Consider the following 7,192-nt stretch of genomic DNA (forward strand, 5'->3'; position numbering starts at 1 on the left):
CATTAGTTCGTTCAGTGGTACCTGTACAAGGCAGGGTTGTAACTTTCACATGTTGGCCCCATGCTTACCCTCACCGGGGAGAGCTGCCCTTCACTCCCTCCCACGAGCCGGCCTTCAGCCGAAGGGTGGGCACAGGGGTTTGCCCACACTCATGGCTCAGCCTTATGAAGAGGACCAGGTGATGGCTCATAGGAAGTGTGTGCTGGGGAAGGGACATCTGTCTCCATTTGATGCCGTTAACCCCAGTTATGGGTCATAGGACTTAATGATTTAATTTGAGACAAGTACAAAGATGACATCCAACTGACACTCTTGGCTTAATGAGGCACCAAGAGACTGTATTTTTCCCCTATTCTCTAATAAAAACCTGAAATAGAAGCTCACGCAATCTATTGACAAAGAGACTCTGTGGGTCTTACATCCTTCCTTTTTTTTTGTTAGGTTCCGGAAAAGAAGTACATTGATCCTAAAATAATTTAAGGCAATGCTCAAAACCTGTCAATTCTGGTTTTGCATTTAAAAAGGGGCCATTATAATATAATGAATGTCAGATTTGTCTTGTTATCATATGAATGACAAAAAAATATTTGGCTGAGCTTCATAATGAGATCTTAGAATATTAACATATTATAATGAGATCTTACACTGTATATATGTGATATAAGGAAGAGGTTTGCATAATTAAGTGTTTATTAAAAATTCCCGGTCTACAGCCATGCCACCCTGAACGCCCTTGATCCCGTCTAATCTCGGAAGCTAAGCAGGGTCAGGCCTGGTTAGTACTTGGATGGGAGACCACCTAGGAAGATCAGGTGCCGAAGACGTAAAAATTAAAAAATAAGGCATTGTAAGCTGACAAGGTCCTTGTAATCTGTGAGGTCAACCAAGGATTGCCTCGCCTAAAAAAGAAAAAGAAAAAATTTCTGGCCAGTTTTCCTCATTCCAGCCTCCTAGACAGGCAGAAACTACGGCTGGTGATTAAGAAGCAGCTTTTCCAGGCGATACCTAACCTGGACCGTGAGCAGCTGTGTCGTACCGGTTTGCTTGCTTGTTTTTATATGACACTGGATGATTATTTGTGAGACTACCCAACTCATAGTCTACGGCCAGTGACTTATTAGAAATTGGTATTTCCCACCCTTGACTTTATCGTTCTCACACTGAAAGTTCCAGAAACAGCTTCACATGGCCAAAAGAACAAACAGACTTACAGTTCGAGGCAAACTATGGGCTGTTATTTTCCCAGTGCGGAGAGAAAAACATGAAGCATGTGGTATATTAACCTCATTGTACAGAGCAGCTGGACCGTCAGGAAATGACCTCTGAACTTAATTTTCTGACAAGGAAATTCCCTTCAGTTGCAAGAACTTAGAGATGTCTGATGTATCCAGCATCCGGGCGTAAAAGAATCTTGCAGTCTGATCAAACCGAACGAATTTCTCTTACTGAACTGGCAGACTCGCAGATCCGTTGGTTGAGAGTGTTTTCAACAGGAGGATCCTGGAGTTTGGGTCGGCAGTTAATAAAATCTGATGTGGGGCCGAGATGTAGAGATTGTAAAAGCCAGATAGAATTCCTTGGCAGATTTTACAGTGCCAGGAAATCCTATTATTGTTCCCGTCCGCCTCCCATCGCGTGGTTTACAAGCCTCTCTCAGCTTGTGGGCAGGTGTAGCTGGGGCAGGGACGGGGGTGCTCCCTCGATTAATTCCCGGGGTACCTGGTTCTTTCCGCTTAGCTTCCTGCTGTCGTTTTCTGAAGCCGCTTTCACAGATGCATTCGCCTGCGGGCAGCTATTGACAGCTGAGCGGTTCTCTGCTGACACCAACCAGCGGTCCCTTCCCACTGAGGACCAAAGGCGGTCACAGCAGACTGCACGCGCGCCGGCAGAAGTGGGGACCACGGCTGCAGAGCCACGTCAGCGTGTGTGTTCTCAAGAGCGTTTCCTTTGGCAACTCAGAAACGCGGCACCGCAGAGCGGCTCTTCCTAAACCTGTCGGTCACTGCCGTTAGCTGTCTATGCTGGCTTCTCGCTGCCCCTGAAGCCTTCCTAGACCCCAAGCTGGAAGTTCAAATTGCTTCTAAGTTATTTAGCAGTTATAGGTCACAATTATCTTGAACACAGTTTCCTTAAAGTTACATAGCCGTCTTCTACGTGCAAAATGCTTTCGATCCATTAGCTCCCTTATTTACTAAAGCGTGAAAAATACTGGTGATTGTGTCGTGGAAATAATGCAGTTTGCTGTGTTTTAACACTGCCTGGCACTTGCGGGACCCATGTAAGCCCCAAAATTCACGCGAATGGTGTTGCTTTCTCAAAACTCATGAAGACGTAGAGGAATGGTTAAGGGTCCATTACTAATGAATGATTACATAGCGACCTTATAAAAAAACAAGGCATCTATTTTTGACAGGAGACCAGTAAACCATGGAATCACATTGTTAAAATATTTTACTTACTGTGCTCTGAAAAAAAATGTCACTAAATGCACATACTTACATGGGTATTTGACCCTTCCACCTGTCTTTGCGGCTTTGAAAAACATTTTAAATAAAGAGGAAAGCATGCTCAAAACGACACTTTTCTCTGTCTATTAAGCTTTTGTATACTTTAGAAATTAAAAAATTTCTTATAATATAGCCCTACTGGTAAAATGACTCTCAAATTCATATTATATTTATGTAATTTTATTCGGAATCATATTATGGCTTGTTTTCAAACTGTTTAACTGTCGGGTTACCGTTTGGGCATAAATATGGACAGGACAAAGTGCATAAATATATGCTGACATTTAGTCACATAAATATCTCATTTCATGGTATAGAAAAGATAGAATTCCATTCACAGAATAGAAAATAAAGCATAAAATACTCTCAGTCAAATGCCCTTCAGCAGCTCTGGCCGAATTACACAAGAAAGTTAAACAAGCCGATTTTTTTTTATACTTCATATTTTAAAAAGCTAATTCCTCTCCCACAACTTTCGAAATTTATTTTGCAGTTTCCTGTACTAAAAATTCCAGGAGCTACGACTAAAGTAAAATAAAATTTAGATTAAATAAAAACTCAAAAAAAAAGCTTCGACTGGGTTTCCGAGGGTCCTTGAAATCGAGCACCTTACCACGTTAATGAAACAAAGAAACACCAGCATTTTAATGGGACTTGTGTGTGCCCGTTCAGAGAGGGAGCCTGGGGTGCTGGCTCGCTTGTGCCCTCACTCTTCCACCCACGCGCTCAGAGTGCACGTGGACAAGCTGCCGGGGAGAACGCTAACGGCGGGAGGAACATTCCAGTCCCACTAGCAGGGCCGGATGTCCTGCCCGATGCACCCAAAGGCATGGGGGTGCGGCTGTTCCAGGCCGTGAGGCCGGTGTTCCCTCCCCTGTCATTTCTCGATAGAGTCTCCACAGCCTTCACCCGCCCTCCGTTGCCCAATATCTCTTACGTTATCCAAGGACATAAAAACCATATGGCTTTGTAATGATCGAAGAGTAGAGTCAGAAACCCTACTCTTTTAAAAGGAAAAAACTCCCCACTGTGTATTTTAGCATCAAGTGCAGATGGCATACACTAACTGAAAGGATTTATGTGACGAAGTGAACCCACGAGGATGTTCTTCGGGGCAGAAAGGACAAGCCCAGCGTCCAGTGGGAAAGAGTTAGAACATCGAAGGAAAGAAATTAAGGAGACCGGATTAGAGAAACTCCAAATGATAGGGATGAGCGAGCGAAAGGGGAGAAATTAAATGAGAAATTAATAGCCAGCCTGTGAGGTCATTCTTTGTACTGAAATTCAGTTGTTTTAACGAGTCTTTATTATGAAAGACGTGATTTCTTCATAGCTGAAGAGGGGAGTCCAGTTACTGTACCCATGTACTCGTCCATCTTCAATCAGTTTTTTGTAAAGCTGGAGTATTGAATGGATTTGTCACACTCAGAATGAAACTGGTACAAATGAAATTCCGTTAAGGGACATTTACCATTCTCTCAGTTACTATAAAAGCCTTGTAAATACCAAGATTTGGGGTAGGCCAGCTTATTATCAAGCACGGAGGGGAGGCGGAGCTTCCTGATGAGTTCAAAGCAAGTCATTTTTTTAGTTTATAGTCTAGGGAAATAAAATATTCATTCTCCCGCTTGATTTCTAGAGTTAATTCGATACTACTGATCTTCTGCTCTTATAACTTACTCGCTTTCTCGATCCCACTGTCCAACATATTTTATTGGGTTTCTTTATTTCATGTCACCTCCACTTTTCCAATCATTACCATCCATGTGCTAATCAAACAATGACCTTTTCATTTATTTTATAAAACATTCTGTAAAAACCCATAGAACCCCTGCAGAATTAAGGAGATACAATTATATTCCGATCATAAACATTATTTTCTTGAACATTGCATAGATCATTTGAGTAAAGAAACAAAAGCCAAAATGGTAAATATTATTCTGTGTAAATAAAGGGACTATTTAAAAATTATGGAAACATTAAAACTCACATATGTTGCTTTTACATCTTTTAATTGTTCCTGATAAAGCGAGTCGTGAGCCATTTTAAATGATGCATTTTAACAGTTGTCCAATAGATTCTGATCTGTAAGTTGTCTTTTCTTTATTATTTAATGTGATCATTCAACATTATTGATACTTAAACTTAGCATTCGATTGGAAAGAAACTTTACTCTGCTTTTAAGGTTCTGTGAATGCCTTTGGCAAATTTTTAAAGAATCACATCATGAAGGTTTAGAGACTAGGAGTTCACGCACCAGCAGCTGGACGATGTGAATGCTTGCGGGGGACGACCCCCGCAGGGGCCCCGTGGTCGTCTCCCCGAAGCAGATTTCCCCTTGAGTCAGAGACCAGAGCGCTGTCTGCACCGTCTCGGCCATACTCATTTTTAAACATGGCTTCTGTCGCCACCCGCCCACAACTGAGCGAGTGGGCCATCTATTTCACCCCAAACCGTGCTCTGTCCTAGCTCCACGGACATCAGCACCTGCCTTGTTTCTTTAATTATCTGACGTTCACCTCACAGTCTCTTTCCCAGTTTCTTCTCCCTCGACCTCCTATTTCCCAGGGTTCTTCTGCGGCCTTCTATCATCGCTCAACTCTCATGTCCTCTGGTGGCTTCAGATAGGACCTCAGGCCACGCATCCCCAACCTGCGTCTCCTGCCAGCCTCTGTGCTGTCATCCGAATGCCAGCTGGCCGGCCCCACTCATAGTTCCGCCTCAGGCATCTTAGACTCATCGCATTCAAAACAAAACTCACGATTTTAGCCACATCAACCCTGTGTCTCCCTTGGGGTCTCCCGTGTTCGTGAAAGACACCGATACTCATTCAGTTGCCAGAGACGCCTCCCCTTTCCTGCCCTGTCTCTACGGGAACACGAAACGTCAAGCGAAAACGGAGCAAACACTCTGAGAACAGTTCGGTGGGTTCCTAGAAACTAAATATGCAGCTGCCATGTGAACTTCTGCAGCTGCGCATTCCCAGTTGCGAAGTGAAAACTTATGTCCATAGAAAAACATGTGCACAAATATTTATAGGAGCTTTAAACTAGAAACAAACACATTTCCCCCAGTGGGCGAATGGTTGAGCTGTGGCAAATCCACACAGTGGACCATTAGTCAGCAATCGAAAAGAAGAAACTACAAATACATGCAACAGTTTGGAATAATCTTCATTGAAGTATGCCAAATGAAAAAAAAAAGCCAATCCTCAAAAGTTATATACTGTACAATTCCATTTACATAATGCTCTCGAAATGACAGAACTACAGAAATGGCGAATAGATTAGTGTTTGCCAGGGGGACAGGGACTGGTGTGTCCATCGAAGGGGACATGAGGATTCCTCGTGATGGAAATAGTCTGTACCTTGACAGAATCTGTGTAAACATCCTGATCGTGTTATTTTGCTGTAGTTTACAATAGTTTACTACCGTGAGAAACTGGGTCAAGGACACACGGGTTCTCTTTGTATTATTTATTATAACTCAAGGTGAATCTATCATCATCTCAAAATAAAAATCAATTTAAAAATTAAAAAATAAAAGATTTTTGTCAAACTACCTCATGAGTCAGGAGCCATCCCAAGGACAATGAAAACGTGTAAACATTTTTCTCTCTTCCTTTTATTTTCTTTGAGCCTTACAAAATGTTAAAGACTTTCTATGGATTTTAAAACCAACTTAGAGCACAGCTGGGATACCCGGCTCTGACTTTGTCACATGAAAATCAGGGTGCGTTTGAAGTCTTCATTCAGAAAATGCAAAATTATTATCCAGCCGCATCAGAAGATGTAACTCTTTGTGCCATAAATGTTGACAATGAAGTTCACGTCTTTGGAAACAAGTTTAATACAACTGCAAGTAAATTCAATTTACAGACAATTATTTTGTGCTATCCCCTGGACCCTAGCCATACAAGGTGGCAGCCCACATCCCAGGGGCAAAGGGCACGCCTTCATTTTTTAGATTATTTCGGTACCCCAACTTGGGTGTGCCTGACGCAGCGTTAGCCAAGAGTTTCTGTAAAGCTGATAAAAGGACAACGCTAGGGAGTAAAAAAGCTACTGCTGGGTGGTTATAGGACAGATATTGACAAGACGAGAGCATCCTGCTGTGGGAAAAGCCGCCTCGTGTTGCCACAAATGAGGACGTCCTGTGGCGCAGCCACCAACGCGCTCCTCTGCTTCGAGTTCTGGCTCTGGCGTCCTGCTGCTTGAGGTTTTCTGCTGATCCAGTGTGATTCTGCATTTGGCTTTGGAACTGGCTGTCACAGTGCAGCGTGTGACAGCCCTCATGGACACGGATCAGCACCACTAGCCGACCTCGGACACCTTAGGAGTCCAAGGGAGCGCGGGATGGTACCGCAAACTGGTTTCTAAACCCGCGGCCCCTGATCCAGCTTCTTCCTCGGCGCCCAGGTGGCAAGAGCACCTTAACCTCCACGTGCCCTCCCAGGTTACATGTTAACACTAGGCCCAAGATTTGGCGTTTACCTGGCTCTGTCTTGCACAAGTATGATGTGCCATCAAATGCAGAAATGTGGCAGGCTTCTTGGCAGCCATTTTTGGAATGGTCCCCGCAAAAACGGTAACTTGCAAGCAGTCCCCAGTGGGGGACGTAAAGCTTACGACACCTTATTTTGAGAAATAAACAACTCGCCCATCAGAATCTGCGTGAGGGGCGCC

General features: G+C 43.6%; 1 pseudogene; it reads left to right on the forward strand.

Moving 5' to 3' along the window:
* The first annotated feature begins 705 nt into the window (after window positions 1–705).
* LOC120609936 (uncharacterized) lies at window positions 706–824 on the forward strand (annotated as a pseudogene).
* Window positions 825–7,192: the final 6,368 nt, after the last annotated feature.

This window comes from Pteropus medius, unplaced genomic scaffold (genome assembly GCF_902729225.1).
Source record: "Pteropus medius unplaced genomic scaffold, Ma_sr-lr_union100, whole genome shotgun sequence".
NCBI classification, from domain to species: Eukaryota; Metazoa; Chordata; class Mammalia; order Chiroptera; family Pteropodidae; genus Pteropus; species Pteropus medius.